The sequence below is a fragment of the Pseudophryne corroboree genome, unplaced genomic scaffold (genome assembly GCF_028390025.1).
Source record: "Pseudophryne corroboree isolate aPseCor3 unplaced genomic scaffold, aPseCor3.hap2 scaffold_1245, whole genome shotgun sequence".
Lineage (NCBI taxonomy): Eukaryota > Metazoa > Chordata > Amphibia > Anura > Myobatrachidae > Pseudophryne > Pseudophryne corroboree.
In genome coordinates, this window is record NW_026967871.1 from 23,288 (window position 1) to 45,164 (window position 21,877).

Below are 21,877 nucleotides of genomic sequence, written 5' to 3' on the forward strand. Positions count from 1 at the left end.
CTTGCACCTTCAGTGAACTGGTCCAATAACATTTTCTCTTTGTCATGCACTTGCTCAGGGTCTGCTTGCTGAACATCTCTGAGTGCTTCCTGCAAGCTGAGGGCATAGCCCCGTAGTGACTCTCCTGGTTGTTGCTTTCGAGCAAAGAAGTGCATTTTAAGTTCTGACACTGTCCTTGTGTCAAATGTGGTAGCAAGCCTGTTGAGGATCTGGTCCACAGTCTTCTTCTCTTCAGTAGGCCAGGAAGTAACCTCTCTAAGTGCAAGCCCTTTCAACTGTTCCATCAAGATCTCCACCTTTTGCTGCTCTTTCAGCGGGTACAGACGAAACAAAGACTGCAGTAGTATCCTCATCAGTTTATTTTTGTCAATTACCATTTTAATAATCGGGTAAAGAAAATTAAGTGGATTTTTGAAAGAAAACAATACTGTCAATATACTATTAAAACAAATTAAAATGGTAAAAGTTATTGTACTTTAAGTAAAAATAAAAGAGCAAAAATATCAATCCCAGTTTTGGATTACTTTAATTAACAAAAAAAAATGCATATAGCAGAGGATAGTTTCAATCTGCCTACCTCTGGGCTATGGACCCAGCATGCTTCCATTACAGTACTCTGCTGCACATGTAATTGCAAGAGATCCTGAAGCACTCACTCATCATGGGAAAGTACCAATGTGTTTCTTCATTGGTTGATGGAAGAAACATCTTACAAAAACTCTCCAGATTATTGACTATTTAAAGTTTTTCTTGGAAACGTTCTAGATGAATGCTTATCAGCCTTTGTCAGTATGTACTTTTGCAAAGTGTCGCTGTGGCGCAATCAGTTAGTGTGTACGGCTATTAACCAAAAGGTTGGTGGTTCAATCCCACCCAGGGACGTAATTGACCTTGTTATCAGATTTTGGTGATCTTTAAGTAGACAAGTCAAAATTTCAAAAACCCCTGTTATGGTGTTGGGTACCTGGCCTTCTCTGATGTAATCAGAGTTAGATTTGATTCAGTGATTTTATAAAAACAGCTAGGAAGCACAATTTAGCAGTGGTTTGCAGAGAAAAAGAAATATGCTGGCAAAAAAATCCAATTGAGTGATTAAACAGCTCTTCATTTTCTGGCTTTACTTTTATGCTAACAAATTTGTACTCTGAAAAGTGTCCACAAAGCCAAATATCTGATTAACATCTTTGTAGGAATGGTTTTTCACCTATTACTAAATTAAACTTGCTTCATTGGAAAGGCAGCAAGATGCATCCTCATTTCAATATCTACTGAAATAATACAGGTTGACACCAGGAAACATTAACGCCACTGCATCCTTGCTGCTTTCTCATGTGGAAGTCTGTTTAATGTGAAAACAAGGTGATATCTAATTAGCACACAGGTAAGGAATTAAGAAAATCTTTATTTAAGGGTGAAGATGTTTCTCACAAAATCGTTGCCCCAATGCATCATTGAAATTCAAGCTGGAAAGATGATTTTAATACATCACTTGTACATTTTGTATTGCTCTTCTGGTGACAATGTAGTTTGTTTTTGTCAATTACCATTTTAATAATCGGGTAAAGAAAATTAAGTGGATTTTTGAAAGAAAACAATACTGTCAATATACTATTAAAACAAATTAAAATGGTAAAAGTTATTGTACTTTAAGTAAAAATAAAAGCTAAAATATCAATCCCAGTTTTGGATTACTTTAATGAACAAAAAAAAATGCATATAGCAAAGGATAGTTTCAATCTGCCTACCTCTGGGTTATGGACCCAGCATGCTTCCATTACAGTACTCTGCTGCACATGTAAGTGCAAGAGATCCTGAAGCACTCACTCATCATGCGAAAGTACCAATGTGTTTCTTCATTGGTTGCTGGAAGAAACATCTTACAAAAACTCTCCAGATTATTGACTTTTTAAAGTTTTTCTAGGAAACGTTCTAGATGAATGCTTATTAGTCTTTGTCAGTATTTACTTTTTGCAAAGTGTCTCTGTGGCGCAATCGGTTAGTGTGTTCAGCTATTAATCAAAAGGTTGGTGGTTCAATCCCACCCAGGGACGTGATTGACCTTGTGATCAGATTTTGGTGATATTTAAGTAGACAAGTCAAAATTGCAAACCCCCTCTTATGGTGTAGGGTACCTGGCCTTCTCTGATGTAATCAGAGTTAGATTTAATTAAGTGATTTTATAAAAAAAACAGCTAGGAAGCACAATTTAGCAGTGGGTTGCAGAGAAAAAGAAAAATGCTGGCAGAAAAATCCAATTGAGTGATTAAACAGCTCTTCATTTTCTGGCTTTATTTTTATGATAACAAATTTGTTCTCTGAAAAGTGTCCACAAAGCCAAGTATCTGATTAACATCTTTGTAGGGATGGTTTTTCACCTATTACTAAATTAAACTTGCTTCATTGGAAAGGCAGCAAGATGTATCCTCATTTCAATATCTACGGAAATAATACAGGTTGACACCATGAAACATTAACGCCACTGCATCTTTGCTGTTTTCTCATGTGGAAGTCTGTTTAATGTGAAAACAAGGTGATCTCTAATTAGCACACAGGTAAGGAATTAAGAAAATCTTTATTTAAGGGTGAAGATGTTTCTCACAAAATCGTTGCCCCAATGCATCATTGAAATCCAAGCTGGAAAGATGATTTTAATATATTACTTGAACATTTTATATTGCTCTTCTGGTGATAATGTAGTTTGTTTTTGTCAATTACCATTTTAATAATCGGGTAAAGAAAATTAAGTGGATTTTTGAAAGAAAACAATACTGTCAATATACTATTAAAACAAATTAAAATGGTAAAAGTTATTGTACTTTAAGTAAAAATAAAAGAGCAAAAATATCAATCCCAGTTTTGGATTACTTTAATTAACAAAAAAAAAATGCATATAGCAGAGGATAGTTTCAATCTGCCTACCTCTGGGTTATGGACCCAGCATGCTTCCATTACAGTACTCTGCTGCACATGTAAGTGCAAGAGATCCTGAAGCACTCACTCATCATGGGAAAGTACCAATGTGTTTCTTCATTGGTTGATGGAAGAAACATCTTACAAAAACTCTCCACATTATTGACTTTTTAAAATGTTTCTAGGAATCGTTCTAGATGAATGCTTATTAGCCTTTGTCAGTATGGACTTTTGCAAAGTGTTGCTGTGGTGCAATCAGTTACTGCGTAAGGCTATTAACCAAAAGGTTGGTGGTTCAATCCCACCCAGGGACGTAATTGACCTTGTTATCAGATTTTGGTGATCTTTATGTAGACAAGTCAAAATTTCGAAAACCCCTGTTATGGTGTAGGGTACCTGGCCTTCTCTGATGTAATCAGAGTTAGATTTGATTCAGTGATTTTATAAAAACAGCTAGGAAGCACAATTTAGCAGTGGGTTGCAGAGAAAAAGAAATATGCTGGCAAAAAAATCCAATTGAGTGATTAAATAGCTCTTCATTTTCTGGCTTTATTTTTATGCTAACAAATTTGTTCTCTGAAAAGTGTCCACAAAGCCAAGTATCTGATTAACATCTTTGTAGGGATGGTTTTTCACCTATTACTAAATTAAACTTGCTTCATTGGAAAGGCAGCAAGGTGCATCCTCATTTCAATATCTACTGAAATAATACAGGTTGACACCAGGAAACATTAACGCCACTGCATCCTTGCTGCTTTCTCATGTGGAAGTCTGTTTAATGTGAAAACAAGGTGATATCTAATTAGCACACAGGTAAGGAATTAAGAAAATCTTTATTTAAGGGTGAAGATGTTTCTCACAAAATCGTTGCCCCAATGCATCATTGAAATTCAAGCTGGAAAGATGATTTTAATATATCATTTGTACATTTTGTATTGCTCTTCTGGTGACAATGTAGTTTGTTTTTGTCAATTACCATTTTAATAATCGGGTAAAGAAAATTAATTGGATTTTTGAAAGAAAACAATACTGTCAATATACTATTAAAACAAATTAAAATGGTAAAAGTTATTGTACTTTAAGTAAAAATAAAAGAGCAAAAATATCAATCCCAGTTTTGGATTACTTTAATTAACAAAAAAAATGCATATAGCAGAGGATAGTTTCAATCTGCCTACCTCTGGGTTATGGACCCAGCATGCTTCCATTACAGTACTCTGCTGCACATGTAAGTGCAAGAGATCCTGAAGCACTCACTCATCATGGGAAAGTACCAATGTGTTTCTTCATTGGTTGATGGAAGAAACATCTTACAAAAACTCTCCACATTATTGACTTTTTAAAATGTTTCTAGGAATCGTTCTAGATGAATGCTTATTAGCCTTTGTCAGTATGGACTTTTGCAAAGTGTTGCTGTGGCGCAATCAGTTACTGTGTAAGGCTAATAACCAAAAGGTTGGTGGTTCAATCCCACCCAGGGACGTAATTGACCTTGTTATCAGATTTTGGTGATCTTTATGTAGACAAGTCAAAATTTCAAACCCCCTCTTATGGTGTAGGGTACCTGGCCTTCTCTGATGTAATCAGAGTTAGATTTGATTCAGTGATTTTATAAAAACAGCTAGGAAGCACAATTTAGCAGTGGTTTGCAGAGAAAAAGAAATATGCTGGCAAAAAAATCCAATTGAGTGATTAAACAGCTCTTCATTTTCTGGCTTTATTTTTATGCTAACAAATTTGTTCTCTGAAAAGTGTCCACAAAGCCAAGTATCTGATTAACATCTTTGTAGGGATGGTTTTTCACCTATTACTAAATTAAACTTGCTTCATTGGAAAGGCAGCAAGATGCATCCTCATTTCAATATCTACTGAAATAATACAGGTTGACACCAGGAAACATTAACGCCACTGCATCCTTGCTGCTTTCTCATGTGGAAGTCTGTTTAATGTGAAAACAAGGTGATATCTAATTAGCACACAGGTAAGGAATTAAGAAAATCTTTATTTAAGGGTGAAGATGTTTCTCACAAAATCGTTGCCCCAATGCATCATTGAAATTCAAGCTGGAAAGATGATTTTAATATATCACTTGTACATTTTGTATTGCTCTTCTGGTGACAATGTAGTTTGTTTTTGTCAATTACCATTTTAATAATAGGGTAAAGAAAATTAAGTGGATTTTTGAAAGAAAACAATACTGTCAATATACTATTAAAACAAATTAAAATGGTAAAAGTTATTGTACTTTAAGTAAAAATAAAAGAGCAAAAATATCAATCCCAGTTTTGGATTACTTTAATTAACAAAAAAAAATGCATATAGCAGAGGATAGTTTCAATCTGCCTACCTCTGGGTTAAGGGGCCCAGCATGCTTCCATTGCAGTACTCTGCTGCACATGTAAGTGCAAGAGAACCTGAAGCACTCACTCATCATGGGAAAGTACCAATGCGTTTCTTCATTGGTTGATGGAAGAAACATCTTACAAAAACTCTCCAGATTATTGACTTTTTAAAGTTTTCTAGGAAACGTTCTAGATGAATGCTTATTAGCCTTTGTCAGTATGTACTTTTGCAAAGTGTCTCTGTGGTGCAATCGGTTAGTGTGTTTGGTTATTAACCAAAGGGTTGGTGGTTCAATCCCACCCAGGGATGTTATTGACCTTGTCATCAGATTTTGGTGATCTTTAAGTAGACAAGTCAAAATTTCAAACCCCCTCTTATGGTGTAGGGTACCTGGCCTACTCTGATGTAATCAGAGTTAGATTTGATTAAGTGATTTTATCAAAAAACAGCTAGGAAGCACAATTTAGCAGTGGTTTGCAGAGAAAATGAAATATGCTGGCAGAAAAATCCAATTGAGTGATTAAACAGCTCTTCATTTTCTGGCTTTATTTTTATGCTAACTAATTTGTTCTCTGAAAAGTGTCCACAAAGCCAAGTATCGGATTAACATCTTTGTAGGGATGGTTTTTCACCTATTACTAAATTAAACTTGCTTCATTGGAAAGGCAGCAAGATGCATCCTCATTTCAATATCTACTGAAATAATACAGGTTGACACCAGGAAACATTAACGCCACTGCATCCTTGCTGCTTTCTCATGTGGAAGTCTGTTTAATGTGAAAACAAGGTGATATCTAATTAGCACACAGGTAAGGAATTAAGAAAATCTTTATTTAAGGGTAAGATGTTTCTCACAAAATCGTTGCCCCAATGCATCATTGAGATTCAAGCTGGAAAGATGATTTTAATATATCATTTGTACATTTTGTATTGCTCTTCTGGTGACAATGTAGTTTGTTTTTGTCAATTACCATTTTAATAATCGGGTAAAGAAAATTAATTGGATTTTTGAAAGAAAACAATACTGTCAATATACTATTAAAACAAATTAAAATGGTAAAAGTTATTGTACTTTAAGTAAAAATAAAAGAGCAAAAATATCAATCCCAGTTTTGGATTACTTTAATTAACAAAAAAAAATGCATATAGCAGAGGATAGTTTCAATCTGCCTACCTCTGGGTTATGGACCCAGCATGCTTCCATTACAGTACTCTGCTGCACATGTAAGTGCAAGAGATCCTGAAGCACTCACTCATCATGGGAAAGTACCAATGTGTTTCTTCATTGGTTGATGGAAGAAACATCTTACAAAAACTCTCCACATTATTGACTTTTTAAAATGTTTCTAGGAATCGTTCTAGATGAATGCTTATTAGCCTTTGTCAGTATGGAATTTTGCAAAGTGTTGCTGTGGCGCAATCAGTTACTGTGTAAGGCTATTAACCAAAAGGTTGGTGGTTCAATCCCACCCAGGGACGTAATTGACCTTGTTATCAGATTTTGGTGATATTTATGTAGACAAGTCAAAATTTCAAACCCCCTCTTATGGTGTAGGGTACCTGGCCTTCTCTGATGTAATCAGAGTTAGATTTGATTCAGTGATTTTATAAAAACAGCTAGGAAGCACAATTTAGCAGTGGGTTGCAGAGAAAAAGAAATATGCTGGCAAAAAAATCCAATTGAGTGATTAAACAGCTCTTCATTTTCTGGCTTTATTTTTATGCTAACAAATTTGTTCTCTGAAAAGTGTCCACAAAGCCAAGTTTCTGATTAACACCTTTGTAGGGATGGTTTTTCACCTATTACTAAATTAAACTTGCTTCATTGGAAAGGCAGCAAGATGCATCCTCATTTGAATATCTACTGAAATAATACAGGTTGACACCAGGAAACATTAACGCCACTGCATCCTTGCTGCTTTCTCATGTGGAAGTCTGTTTAATGTGAAAACAAGGTGATATCTAATTAGCACACAGGTAAGGAATTAAGAAAATCTTTATTTAAGGGTGAAGATGTTTCTCACAAAATCGTTGCCCCAATGCATCATTGAAATTCAAGCTGGAAAGATGATTTTAATATATCACTTGTACATTTTGTATTGCTCTTCTGGTGACAATGTAGTTTGTTTTTGTCAATTACCATTTTAATAATCGGGTAAAGAAAATTAAGTGGATTTTTGAAAGAAAACAATACTGTCAATATACTATTAAAACAAATGAAAATGGTAAAAGTTATTGTACTTTAAGTAAAAATAAAAGAGCAAAAATATCAATCCCAGTTTTGGATTACTTTAATTAACAAAAAAAAAACGCATATAGCAGAGGATAGTTTCAATCTGCCTACCTCTGGGCTATGGACCCAGCATGCTTCCATTACAGTACTCTGCTGCACATGTAATTGCAAGAGATCCTGAAGTACTCACTCATCATGGGAAAGTACCAATGTGTTTCTTCATTGGTTGATGGAAGAAACATCTTACAAAAACTCTCCAGATTATTGACTACTTAAAGTTTTTCTAGGAAACGTTCTAGATGAATGCTTATTAGCCTTTGTCAGTATGTACTTTTGCAAAGTGTCGCTGTGGCGCAATCAGTTAGTGTGTACGGCTATTAACCAAAAGGTTGGTGGTTCAATCCCACCCAGGGATGTAATTGACCTTGTTATCAGATTTTGGTGATCTTTAAGTAGACAAGTCAAAATTTCAAAAACCCCTGTTATGGTGTAGGGTACCTGGCCTTCTCTGATGTAATCAGAGTTAGATTTGATTCAGTGATTTTATAAAAACAGCTAGGAAGCACAATTTAGCAGTGGTTTGCAGAGAAAAAGAAATATGCTGGCAAAAAAATCCAATTGAGTGATTAAACAGCTCTTCATTTTCTGCCTTTATTTTTATGCTAACAAATTTGTTCTCTGAAAAGTGTCCACAAAGCCAAGTATCTGATTAACATCTTTGTAGGGATGGTTTTTCACCTATTACTAAATTAAACTTGCTTCATTGGAAAGGCAGCAAGATGCATCCTCATTTCAATATCTACTGAAATAATACAGGTTGACACCAGGAAACATTAACGCCACTGCATCCTTGCTGCTTTCTCATGTGGAAGTCTGTTTAATGTGAAAACAAGGTGATATCTAATTAGCACACAGGTAAGGAATTAAGAAAATCTTTATTTAAGGGTGAAGATGTTTCTCACAAAATCGTTGCCCCAATGCATCATTGAAATTCAAGCTGGAAAGATGATTTTAATATATCACTTGTACATTTTGTATTGCTCTTCTGGTGACAATGTAGTTTGTTTTTGTCAATTACCATTTTAATAATAGGGTAAAGAAAATTAAGTGGATTTTTGAAAGAAAACAATACTGTCAATATACTATTAAAACAAATTAAAATGGTAAAAGTTATTGTACTTTAAGTAAAAATAAAAGAGCAAAAATATCAATCCCAGTTTTGGATTACTTTAATTAACAAAAAAAAAATGCATATAGCAGAGGATAGTTTCAATCTGCCTACCTCTGGGTTAAGGGGCCCAGCATGCTTCCATTGCAGTACTCTGCTGCACATGTAAATGCAAGAGATCCTGAAGCACTCACTCATCATGGGAAAGTACCAATGCGTTTCTTCATTGGTTGATGGAAGAAACATCTTACAAAAACTCTCCAGATTATTGACTTTTTAAAGTTTTCTAGGAAACGTTCTAGATGAATGCTTATTAGCCTTTGTCAGTATGTACTTTTGCAAAGTGTCTCTGTGGTGCAATCGGTTAGTGTGTTTGGTTATTAACCAAAGGGTTGGTGGTTCAATCCCACCCAGGGATGTTATTGACCTTGTCATCAGATTTTGGTGATCTTTAAGTAGACAAGTCAAAATTTCAAACCCCCTCTTATGGTGTAGGGTACCTGGCCTACTCTGATGTAATCAGAGTTAGATTTGATTAAGTGATTTTATCAAAAAACAGCTAGGAAGCACAATTTAGCAGTGGTTTGCAGAGAAAATGAAATATGCTGGCAGAAAAATCCAATTGAGTGATTAAACAGCTCTTCATTTTCTGGCTTTATTTTTATGCTAACTAATTTGTTCTCTAAAAAGTGTCCACAAAGCCAAGTATCGGATTAACATCTTTGTAGGGATGGTTTTTCACCTATTACTAAATTAAACTTGCTTCATTGGAAAGGCAGCAAGATGCATCCTCATTTCAATATCTACTGAAATAATACAGGTTGACACCAGGAAACATTAATGCCACTGCATCCTTGCTGCTTTCTCATGTGGAAGTCTGTTTAATGTGAAAACAAGGTGATATCTAATTAGCACACAGGTAAGGAATTAAGAAAATCTTTATTTAAGGGTAAAATGTTTCTCACAAAATCGTTGCCCCAATGCATCATTGAAATTCAAGCTGGAAAGATGATTTTAATATATCACTTGTACATTTTGTATTGCTCTTCTGATGACAATGTAGTTTGTTTTTGTCAATTACCATTTTAATAATCGGGTAAAGAAAATTAAGTGGATTTTTGAAAGAAAACAATACTGTCAATATACTATTAAAACAAATTAAAATGGTAAAAGTTATTGTACTTTAAGTAAAAATAAAAGAGCAAAAATATCAATACCAGTTTTGGATTACTTTAATTAACAAAAAAAAATGCATATAGCAGAGGATAGTTTCAATCTGCCTACCTCTGGGTTATGGACCCAGCATGCTTCCATTACAGTCCTCTGCTGCACATGTAAGTGCAAGAGATCCTGAAGCACTCACTCATCATGGGAAAGTACCAATGTGTTTCTTCATTGGTTGATGGAAGAAACATCTTACAAAAACTCTCCACATTATTGACTTTTTAAAATGTTTCTAGGAATCGTTCTAGATGAATGCTTATTAGCCTTTGTCAGTATGGACTTTTGCAAAGTGTTGCTGTGGCGCAATCAGTTACTGTGTAAGGCTATTAACCAAAAGGTTGGTGGTTCAATCCCACCCAGGGATGTAATTGACCTTGTTATCAGATTTTGGTGATCTTTATGTAGACAAGTCAAAATTTCGAAAACCCCTGTTATGGTGTAGGGTACCTGGCCTTCTCTGATGTAATCAGAGTTAGATTTGATTCAGTGATTTTATAAAAACAGCTAGGAAGCACAATTTAGCAGTGGGTTGCAGAGAAAAAGAAATATGCTGGCAAAAAAATCCAATTGAGTGATTAAACAGCTCTTCATTTTCTGGCTTTATTTTTATGCTAACAAATTTGTTCTCTGAAAAGTGTCCACAAAGCCAAGTATCTGATTAACATCTTTGTAGGGATGGTTTTTCACCTATTACTAAATTAAACTTGCTTCATTGGAAAGGCAGCAAGATGCATCCTCATTTCAATATCTACTGAAATAATACAGGTTGACACCAGGAAACATTAACGCCACTGCATCCTTGCTGCTTTCTCATGTGGAAGTCTGTTTAATGTGAAAACAAGGTGATATCTAATTAGCACACAGGTAAGGAATTAAGAAAATCTTTATTTAAGGGTGAAGAGGTTTCTCACAAAATCGTTGCCCCAATGCATCATTGAAATTCAAGCTGGAAAGATGATTTTAATATATCATTTGTACATTTTGTATTGCTCTTCTGGTGACAATGTAGTTTGTTTTTGTCAATTACCATTTTAATAATCGGGTAAAGAAAATTAATTGGATTTTTGAAAGAAAACAATACTGTCAATATACTATTAAAACAAATTAAAATGGTAAAAGTTATTGTACTTTAAGTAAAAATAAAAGAGCAAAAATATCAATCCCAGTTTTGGATTACTTTAATTAACAAAAAAAAATGCATACAGCAGAGGATAGTTTCAATCTGCCTACCTCTGGGTTATGGACCCAGCATGCTTCCATTACAGTACTCTGCTGCACATGTAAGTGCAAGAGATCCTGAAGCACTCACTCATCATGGGAAAGTACCAATGTGTTTCTTCATTGGTTGATGGAAGAAACATCTTACAAAAACTCTCCAGATTATTGACTATTTAAAGTTTTTCTAGGAAACGTTCTAGATGAATGCTTATTAGCCTTTGTCAGTATGTACTTTTGCAAAGTGTCGCTGTGGCGCAATCAGTTAGTGTGTACGGCTATTAACCAAAAGATTGGTGGTTCAATCCCACCCAGGGATGTAATTGACCTTGTTATCAGATTTTGGTGATCTTTAAGTAGACAAGTCAAAATTTCAAAAACCCCTGTTATGGTGTAGGGTACCTGGCCTTCTCTGATGTAATCAGAGTTAGATTTGATTCAGTGATTTTATAAAAACAGCTAGGAAGCACAATTTAGCAGTGGTTTGCAGAGAAAAAGAAATATGCTGGCAAAAAAATCCAATTGAGTGATTAAACAGCTCTTCATTTTCTGGCTTTATTTTTATGCTAACAAATTTGTTCTCTGAAAAGTGTCCACAAAGCCAAGTATCTGATTAACATCTTTGTAGGGATGGTTTTTCACCTATTACTAAATTAAACTTGCTTCATTGGAAAGGCAGCAAGATGCATCCTCATTTCAATATCTACTGAAATAATACAGGTTGACACCAGGAAACATTAACGCCACTGCATCCTTGCTGCTTTCTCATGTGGAAGTCTGTTTAATGTGAAAACAAGGTGATATCTAATTAGCACACAGGTAAGGAATTAAGAAAATCTTTATTTAAGGGTAAGATGTTTCTCACAAAATCGTTGCCCCAATGCATCATTGAAATTCAAGCTGGAAAGATGATTTTAATATATCACTTGTACATTTTGTATTGCTCTTCTGGTGACAATGTAGTTTGTTTTTGTCAATTACCATTTTAATAATCGGGTAAAGAAAATTAAGTGGATTTTTGAAAGAAAACAATACTGTCAATATACTATTAAAACAAATTAAAATGGTAAAAGTTATTGTACTTTAAGTAAAAATAAAAGAGCAAAAATATCAATACCAGTTTTGGATTACTTTAATTAACAAAAAAAAAATGCATATAGCAGAGGATAGTTTCAATCTGCCTACCTCTGGGTTATGGACCCAGCATGCTTCCATTACAGTCCTCTGCTGCACATGTAAGTGCAAGAGATCCTGAAGCACTCACTCATCATGGGAAAGTACCAATGTGTTTCTTCATTGGTTGATGGAAGAAACATCTTACAAAAACTCTCCACATTATTGACTTTTTAAAATGTTTCTAGGAATCGTTCTAGATGAATGCTTATTAGCCTTTGTCAGTATGGACTTTTGCAAAGTGTTGCTGTGGCGCAATCAGTTACTGTGTAAGGCTATTAACCAAAAGGTTGGTGGTTCAATCCCACCCAGGGATGTAATTGACCTTGTTATCCGATTTTGGTGATCTTTATGTAGACAAGTCAAAATTTCGAAAACCCCTGTTATGGTGTAGGGTACCTGGCCTTCTCTGATGTAATCAGAGTTAGATTTGATTCAGTGATTTTATAAAAACAGCTAGGAAGCACAATTTAGCAGTGGGTTGCAGAGAAAAAGAAATATGCTGGCAAAAAAATCCAATTGAGTGATTAAATAGCTCTTCATTTTCTGGCTTTATTTTTATGCTAACAAATTTGTTCTCTGAAAAGTGTCCACAAAGCCAAGTATCTGATTAACATCTTTGTAGGGATGGTTTTTCACCTATTACTAAATTAAACTTGCTTCATTGGAAAGGCAGCAAGATGCATCCTCATTTCAATATCTACTGAAATAATACAGGTTGACACCAGGAAACATTAACGCCACTGCATCCTTGCTGCTTTCTCATGTGGAAGTCTGTTTAATGTGAAAACAAGGTGATATCTAATTAGCACACAGGTAAGGAATTAAGAAAATCTTTATTTAAGGGTGAAGATGTTTCTCACAAAATCGTTGCCCCAATGCATCATTGAAATTCAAGCTGGAAAGATGATTTTAATATATCATTTGTACATTTTGTATTGCTCTTCTGGTGACAATGTAGTTTGTTTTTGTCAATTACCATTTTAATAATCGGGTAAAGAAAATTAATTGGATTTTTGAAAGAAAACAATACTGTCAATATACTATTAAAACAAATTAAAATGGTAAAAGTTATTGTACTTTAAGTAAAAATAAAAGAGCAAAAATATCAATCCCAGTTTTGGATTACTTTAATTAACAAAAAAAAATGCATATAGCAGAGGATAGTTTCAATCTGCCTACCTCTGGGTTATGGACCCAGCATGCTTCCATTACAGTACTCTGCTGCACATGTAAGTGCAAGAGATCCTGAAGCACTCACTCATCATGGGAAAGTACCAATATGTTTCTTCATTGGTTGATGGAAGAAACATCTTACAAAAACTCTCCACATTATTGACTTTTTAAAATGTTTCTAGGAATCGTTCTAGATGAATGCTTATTAGCCTTTGTCAGTAAGGACTTTTGCAAAGTGTTGCTGTGGCGCAATCAGTTACTGTGTAAGGCTATTAACCAAAAGGTTGGTGGTTCAATCCCACCCAGGGACGTAATTGACCTTGTTATCAGATTTTGGTGATCTTTATGTAGACAAGTCAAAATTTCAAACCCCCTCTTATGGTGTAGGGTACCTGGCCTTCTCTGATGTAATCAGAGTTAGATTTGATTCAGTGATTTTATAAAAACAGCTAGGAAGCACAATTTAGCAGTGGGTTGCAGAGAAAAAGAAATATGCTGGCAAAAAAATCCAATTGAGTGATTAAACAGCTCTTCATTTTCTGGCTTTATTTTTATGCTAACAAATTTGTTCTCTGAAAAGTGTCCACAAAGCCAAGTTTCTGATTAACACCTTTGTAGGGATGGTTTTTCACCTATTACTAAATTAAACTTGCTTCATTGGAAAGGCAGCAAGATGCATCCTCATTTGAATATCTACTGAAATAATACAGGTTGACACCAGGAAACATTAACGCCACTGCATCCTTGCTGCTTTCTCATGTGGAAGTCTGTTTAATGTGAAAACAAGGTGATATCTAATTAGCACACAGGTAAGGAATTAAGAAAATCTTTATTTAAGGGTGAAGATGTTTCTCACAAAATCGTTGCCCCAATGCATCATTGAAATTCAAGCTGGAAAGATGATTTTAATATATCACTTGTACATTTTGTATTGCTCTTCTGGTGACAATGTAGTTTGTTTTTGTCAATTACCATTTTAATAATCGGGTAAAGAAAATTAAGTGGATTTTTGAAAGAAAACAATACTGTCAATATACTATTAAAACAAATGAAAATGGTAAAAGTTATTGTACTTTAAGTAAAAATAAAAGAGCAAAAATATCAATCCCAGTTTTGGATTACTTTAATTAACAAAAAAAAACGCATATAGCAGAGGATAGTTTCAATCTGCCTACCTCTGGGCTATGGACCCAGCATGCTTCCATTACAGTACTCTGCTGCACATGTAATTGCAAGAGATCCTGAAGTACTCACTCATCATGGGAAAGTACCAATGTGTTTCTTCATTGGTTGATGGAAGAAACATCTTACAAAAACTCTCCAGATTATTGACTATTTAAAGTTTTTCTAGGAAACGTTCTAGATGAATGCTTATTAGCCTTTGTCAGTATGTACTTTTGCAAAGTGTCGCTGTGGCGCAATCAGTTAGTGTGTACGGCTATTAACCAAAAGGTTGGTGGTTCAATCCCACCCAGGGATGTAATTGACCTTGTTATCAGATTTTGGTGATCTTTAAGTAGACAAGTCAAAATTTCAAAAACCCCTGTTATGGTGTAGGGTACCTGGCCTTCTCTGATGTAATCAGAGTTAGATTTGATTCAGTGATTTTATAAAAACAGCTAGGAAGCACAATTTAGCAGTGGTTTGCAGAGAAAAAGAAATATGCTGGCAAAAAAATCCAATTGAGTGATTAAACAGCTCTTCATTTTCTGGCTTTATTTATATGCTAACAAATTTGTTCTCTGAAAAGTGTCCACAAAGCCAAGTATCTGATTAACATCTTTGTAGGGATGGTTTTTCACCTATTACTAAATTAAACTTGCTTCATTGGAAAGGCAGCAAGATGCATCCTCATTTCAATATCTACTGAAATAATACAGGTTGACACCAGGAAACATTAACGCCACTGCATCCTTGCTGCTTTCTCATGTGGAAGTCTGTTTAATGTGAAAACAAGGTGATATCTAATTAGCACACAGGTAAGGAATTAAGAAAATCTTTATTTAAGGGTGAAGATGTTTCTCACAAAATCGTTGCCCCAATGCATCATTGAAATTCAAGCTGGAAAGATGATTTTAATATATCACTTGTACATTTTGTATTGCTCTTCTGGTGACAATGTAGTTTGTTTTTGTCAATTACCATTTTAATAATAGGGTAAAGAAAATTAAGTGGATTTTTGAAAGAAAACAATACTGTCAATATACTATTAAAACAAATTAAAATGGTAAAAGTTATTGTACTTTAAGTAAAAATAAAAGAGCAAAAATATCAATCCCAGTTTTGGATTACTTTAATTAACAAAAAAAAAATGCATATAGCAGAGGATAGTTTCAATCTGCCTACCTCTGGGTTAAGGGGCCCAGCATGCTTCCATTGCAGTACTCTGCTGCACATGTAAGTGCAAGAGATCCTGAAGCACTCACTCATCATGGGAAAGTACCAATGCGTTTCTTCATTGGTTGATGGAAGAAACATCTTACAAAAACTCTCCAGATTATTGACTTTTTAAAGTTTTCTAGGAAACGTTCTAGATGAATGCTTATTAGCCTTTGTCAGTATGTACTTTTGCAAAGTGTCTCTGTGGTGTAATCGGTTAGTGTGTTTGGTTATTAACCAAAGGGTTGGTGGTTCAATCCCACCCAGGGATGTTATTGACCTTGTCATCAGATTTTGGTGATCTTTAAGTAGACAAGTCAAAATTTCAAACCCCCTCTTATGGTGTAGGGTACCTGGCCTACTCTGATGTAATCAGAGTTAGATTTGATTAAGTGATTTTATCAAAAAACAGCTAGGAAGCACAATTTAGCAGTGGTTTGCAGAGAAAATGAAATATGCTGGCAGAAAAATCCAATTGAGTGATTAAACAGCTCTTCATTTTCTGGCTTTATTTTTATGCTAACTAATTTGTTCTCTGAAAAGTGTCCACAAAGCCAAGTATCGGATTAACATCTTTGTAGGGATGGTTTTTCACCTATTACTAAATTAAACTTGCTTCATTGGAAAGGCAGCAAGATGCATCCTCATTTCAATATCTACTGAAATAATACAGGTTGACACCAGGAAACATTAACGCCACTGCATCCTTGCTGCTTTCTCATGTGGAAGTCTGTTTAATGTGAAAACAAGGTGATATCTAATTAGCACACAGGTAAGGAATTAAGAAAATCTTTATTTAAGGGTAAGATGTTTCTCACAAAATCGTTGCCCCAATGCATCATTGAAATTCAAGCTGGAAAGATGATTTTAATATATCACTTGTACATTTTGTATTGCTCTTCTGGTGACAATGTAGTTTGTTTTTGTCAATTACCATTTTAATAATCGGGTAAAGAAAATTAAGTGGATTTTTGAAAGAAAACAATACTGTCTATATACTATTAAAACAAATTAAAAAGGTAAAAGTTATTGTACTTTAAGTAAAATAAAAAGAGCAAAAATATCAATCCCAGTTTTGGATTACTTTAATTAACAAAAAAAATGCATATAGCAGAGGATAATTTCAATCTGCCTACCTCTGGGTTATGGACCCAGCATGCTTCCATTACAGTACTCTGCTGCACATGTAAGTGCAAGAGATCCTGAAGCACTCACTCATCATGGGAAAGTACCAATGTGTTTCTTCATTGGTTGATGGAAGAAACATCTTACAAAAACTCTCCAGATTATTGACTATTTAAAGTTTTTCTAGGAAACGTTCTAGATGAATGCTTATTAGCCTTTGTCAGTATGTACTTTCACAAAGTGTCGCTGTAGCGCAATCAGTTAGTGTGTACGGCTATTAACCAAAAAGTTGGTGGTTCAATCCCACCCAGGGACGTAATTGACCTTGTGATCAGATTTTGGTGATATTTAAGTAGACAAGTCAAAATTTCAAACCCTCTCTTATGGTGTAGGGTACCTGGCCTACTCTGATGTAATCAGTTAGATTTGATTAAGTGATTTTATGAAAAAAAACAGCTAGGAAGCACAATTTAGCAGTGGGTTGCAGAGAAAAAGAAATATGCTGGCAGAAAAATCCAATTGAGTGATTAAACAGCTCTTCATTTTCTGGCTTTATTTTTATGCTAACAAATTTGTTCTCTGAAAAGAGTCCACAAAGCCAAGTATCTGATTAACACCTTTGTAGGGATGGTTTTTCACCTATTACTAAATTAAACATGCTTCATTGGAAAGGCAGCAATATGCATCCTCATTTCAATATCTACTGAAATAATACAGGTTGACACCAGGAAACATTAACGCCACTGCATCCTTGCTGCTTTCTCATGTGGAAGTCTGTTTAATGTGAAAACAAGGTGATATCTAATTAGCACACAGGTAAGGAATTAAGAAAATCTTTATTTAAGGGTGAAGAGGTTTCTCACAAAATCGTTGCCCCAATGCATCATTGAAATTCAAGCTGGAAAGATGATTTTAATATATCACTTGTACATTTTGTATTGCTCTTCTGGTGACAATGTAGTTTGTTTTTGTCAATTACCATTTTAATAATCGGGTAAAGAAAATTAAGTGGATTTTTGAAAGAAAACAATACTGTCAATATACTATTAAAACAAATGAAAATGGTAAAAGTTATTGTACTTTAAGTAAAAATAAAAGAGCAAAAATATCAATCCCAGTTTTGGATTACTTTAATTAACAAAAAAAAACGCATATAGCAGAGGATAGTTTCAATCTGCCTACCTCTGGGCTATGGACCCAGCATGCTTCCATTACAGTACTCTGCTGCACATGTAATTGCAAGAGATCCTGAAGTACTCACTCATCATGGGAAAGTACCAATGTGTTTCTTCATTGGTTGATGGAAGAAACATCTTACAAAAACTCTCCAGATTATTGACTATTTAAAGTTTTTCTAGGAAACGTTCTAGATGAATGCTAATTAGCCTTTGTCAGTATGTACTTTTGCAAAGTGTCGCTGTGGCGCAATCAGTTAGTGTGTACGGCTATTAACCAAAAGGTTGGTGGTTCAATCCCACCCAGGGATGTAATTGACCTTGTTATCAGATTTTGGTGATCTTTAAGTAGACAAGTCAAAATTTCAAAAACCCCTGTTATGGTGTAGGGTACCTGGCCTTCTCTGATGTAATCAGAGTTAGATTTGATTCAGTGATTTTATAAAAACAGCTAGGAAGCACAATTTAGCAGTGGTTTGCAGAGAAAAAGAAATATGCTGGCAAAAAAATCCAATTGAGTGATTAAACAGCTCTTCATTTTCTGGCTTTATTTATATGCTAACAAATTTGTTCTCTGAAAAGTGTCCACAAAGCCAAGTATCTGATTAACATCTTTGTAGGGATGGTTTTTCACCTATTACTAAATTAAACTTGCTTCATTGGAAAGGCAGCAAGATGCATCCTCATTTCAATATCTACTGAAATAATACAGGTTGACACCAGGAAACATTAACGCCACTGCATCCTTGCTGCTTTCTCATGTGGAAGTCTGTTTAATGTGAAAACAAGGTGATATCTAATTAGCACACAGGTAAGGAATTAAGAAAATCTTTATTTAAGGGTGAAGATGTTTCTCACAAAATCGTTGCCCCAATGCATCATTGAAATTCAAGCTGGAAAGATGATTTTAATATATCACTTGTACATTTTGTATTGCTCTTCTGGTGACAATGTAGTTTGTTTTTGTCAATTACCATTTTAATAATAGGGTAAAGAAAATTAAGTGGATTTTTGAAAGAAAACAATACTGTCAATATACTATTAAAACAAATTAAAATGGTAAAAGTTATTGTACTTTAAGTAAAAATAAAAGAGCAAAAATATCAATCCCAGTTTTGGATTACTTTAATTAACAAAAAAAAAATGCATATAGCAGAGGATAGTTTCAATCTGCCTACCTCTGGGTTAAGGGGCCCAGCATGCTTCCATTGCAGTACTCTGCTGCACATGTAAGTGCAAGAGATCCTGAAGCACTCACTCATCATGGGAAAGTACCAATGCGTTTCTTCATTGGTTGATGGAAGAAACATCTTACAAAAACTCTCCAGATTATTGACTTTTTAAAGTTTTCTAGGAAACGTTCTAGATGAATGCTTATTAGCCTTTGTCAGTATGTACTTTTGCAAAGTGTCTCTGTGGTGTAATCGGTTAGTGTGTTTGGTTATTAACCAAAGGGTTGGTGGTTCAATCCCACCCAGGGATGTTATTGACCTTGTCATCAGATTTTGGTGATCTTTAAGTAGACAAGTCAAAATTTCAAACCCCCTCTTATGGTGTAGGGTACCTGGCCTACTCTGATGTAATCAGAGTTAGATTTGATTAAGTGATTTTATCAAAAAACAGCTAGGAAGCACAATTTAGCAGTGGTTTGCAGAGAAAATGAAATATGCTGGCAGAAAAATCCAATTGAGTGATTAAACAGCTCTTCATTTTCTGGCTTTATTTTTATGCTAACTAATTTGTTCTCTGAAAAGTGTCCACAAAGCCAAGTATCGGATTAACATCTTTGTAGGGATGGTTTTTCACCTATTACTAAATTAAACTTGCTTCATTGGAAAGGCAGCAAGATGCATCCTCATTTCAATATCTACTGAAATAATACAGGTTGACACCAGGAAACATTAACGCCACTGCATCCTTGCTGCTTTCTCATGTGGAAGTCTGTTTAATGTGAAAACAAGGTGATATCTAATTAGCACACAGGTAAGGAATTAAGAAAATCTTTATTTAAGGGTAAGATGTTTCTCACAAAATCGTTGCCCCAATGCATCATTGAAATTCAAGCTGGAAAGATGATTTTAATATATCACTTGTACATTTTGTATTGCTCTTCTGGTGACAATGTAGTTTGTTTTTGTCAATTACCATTTTAATAATCGGGTAAAGAAAATTAAGTGGATTTTTGAAAGAAAACAATACTGTCTATATACTATTAAAACAAATTAAAATAATAAAAGTTATTGTACTTTAAGTAAAATAAAAAGAGCAAAAATATCAATCCCAGTTTTGGATTACTTTAATTAACAAAAAAAATGCATATAGCAGAGGATAATTTCAATCTGCCTACCTCTGGGTTATGGACCCAGCATGCTTCCATTACAGTACTCTGCTGCACATGTAAGTGCAAGAGATCCTGAAGCACTCACTCATCATGGGAAAGTACCAATGTGTTTCTTCATTGGTTGATGGAAGAAACATCTTACAAAAACTCTCCAGATTATTGACTATTTAAAGTTTTTCTAGGAAACGTTCTAGATGAATGCTTATTAGCCTTTGTCAGTATGTACTTTCACAAAGTGTCGCTGTAGCGCAATCAGTTAGTGTGTACGGCTATTAACCAAAAAGTTGGTGGTTCAATCCCACCCAGGGACGTAATTGACCTTGTGATCAGATTTTGGTGATATTTAAGTAGACAAGTCAAAATTTCAAACCCTCTCTTATGGTGTAGGGTACCTGGCCTACTCTGATGTAATCAGTTAGATTTGATTAAGTGATTTTATGAAAAAAAACAGCTAGGAAGCACAATTTAGCAGTGGGTTGCAGAGAAAAAGAAATATGCTGGCAGAAAAATCCAATTGAGTGATTAAACAGCTCTTCATTTTCTGGCTTTATTTTTATGCTAACAAATTTGTTCTCTGAAAAGAGTCCACAAAGCCAAGTATCTGATTAACACCTTTGTAGGGATGGTTTTTCACCTATTACTAAATTAAACATGCTTCATTGGAAAGGCAGCAATATGCATCCTCATTTCAATATCTACTGAAATAATACAGGTTGACACCAGGAAACATTAACGCCACTGCATCCTTGCTGCTTTCTCATGTGGAAGTCTGTTTAATGTGAAAACAAGGTGATATCTAATTAGCACACAGGTAAGGAATTAAGAAAATCTTTATTTAAGGGTGAAGATGTTTCTCACAAAATCGTTGCCCCAATGCATCATTGAAATTCAAGCTGGAAAGATGATTTTAATATATCACTTGTACATTTTGTATTGCTCTTCTGGTGACAATGTAGTTTGTTTTTGTCAATTACCATTTGAATAATAGGGTAAAGAAAATTAAGTGGATTTTTGAAAGAAAACAATACTGTCAATATACTATTAAAACAAATTAAAATAATAAAAGTTATTGTACTTTAAGTAAAAATAAAAGAGCAAAAATATCAATCCCAGTTTTGGATTACTTTAATTAACAAAAAAAAATGCATATAGCAGAGGATAGTTTCAATCTGCCTACCTCTGGGTTATGGGCCCAGCATGCTTCCATTGCAGTACTCTGCTGCACATGTAAGTGCAAGAGATCCTGAAGCACTCACTCATCATGGGAAAGTACCAATGTGTTTCTTCATTGGTTGATGGAAGAAACATCTTACAAAAACTCTCCAGATTATTGACTTTTTAAAGTTTTTCTAGGAAACGTTCTAGATGAATGCTTATTAGCCTTTGTCAGTATATACTTTTGCAATGTGTCTCTG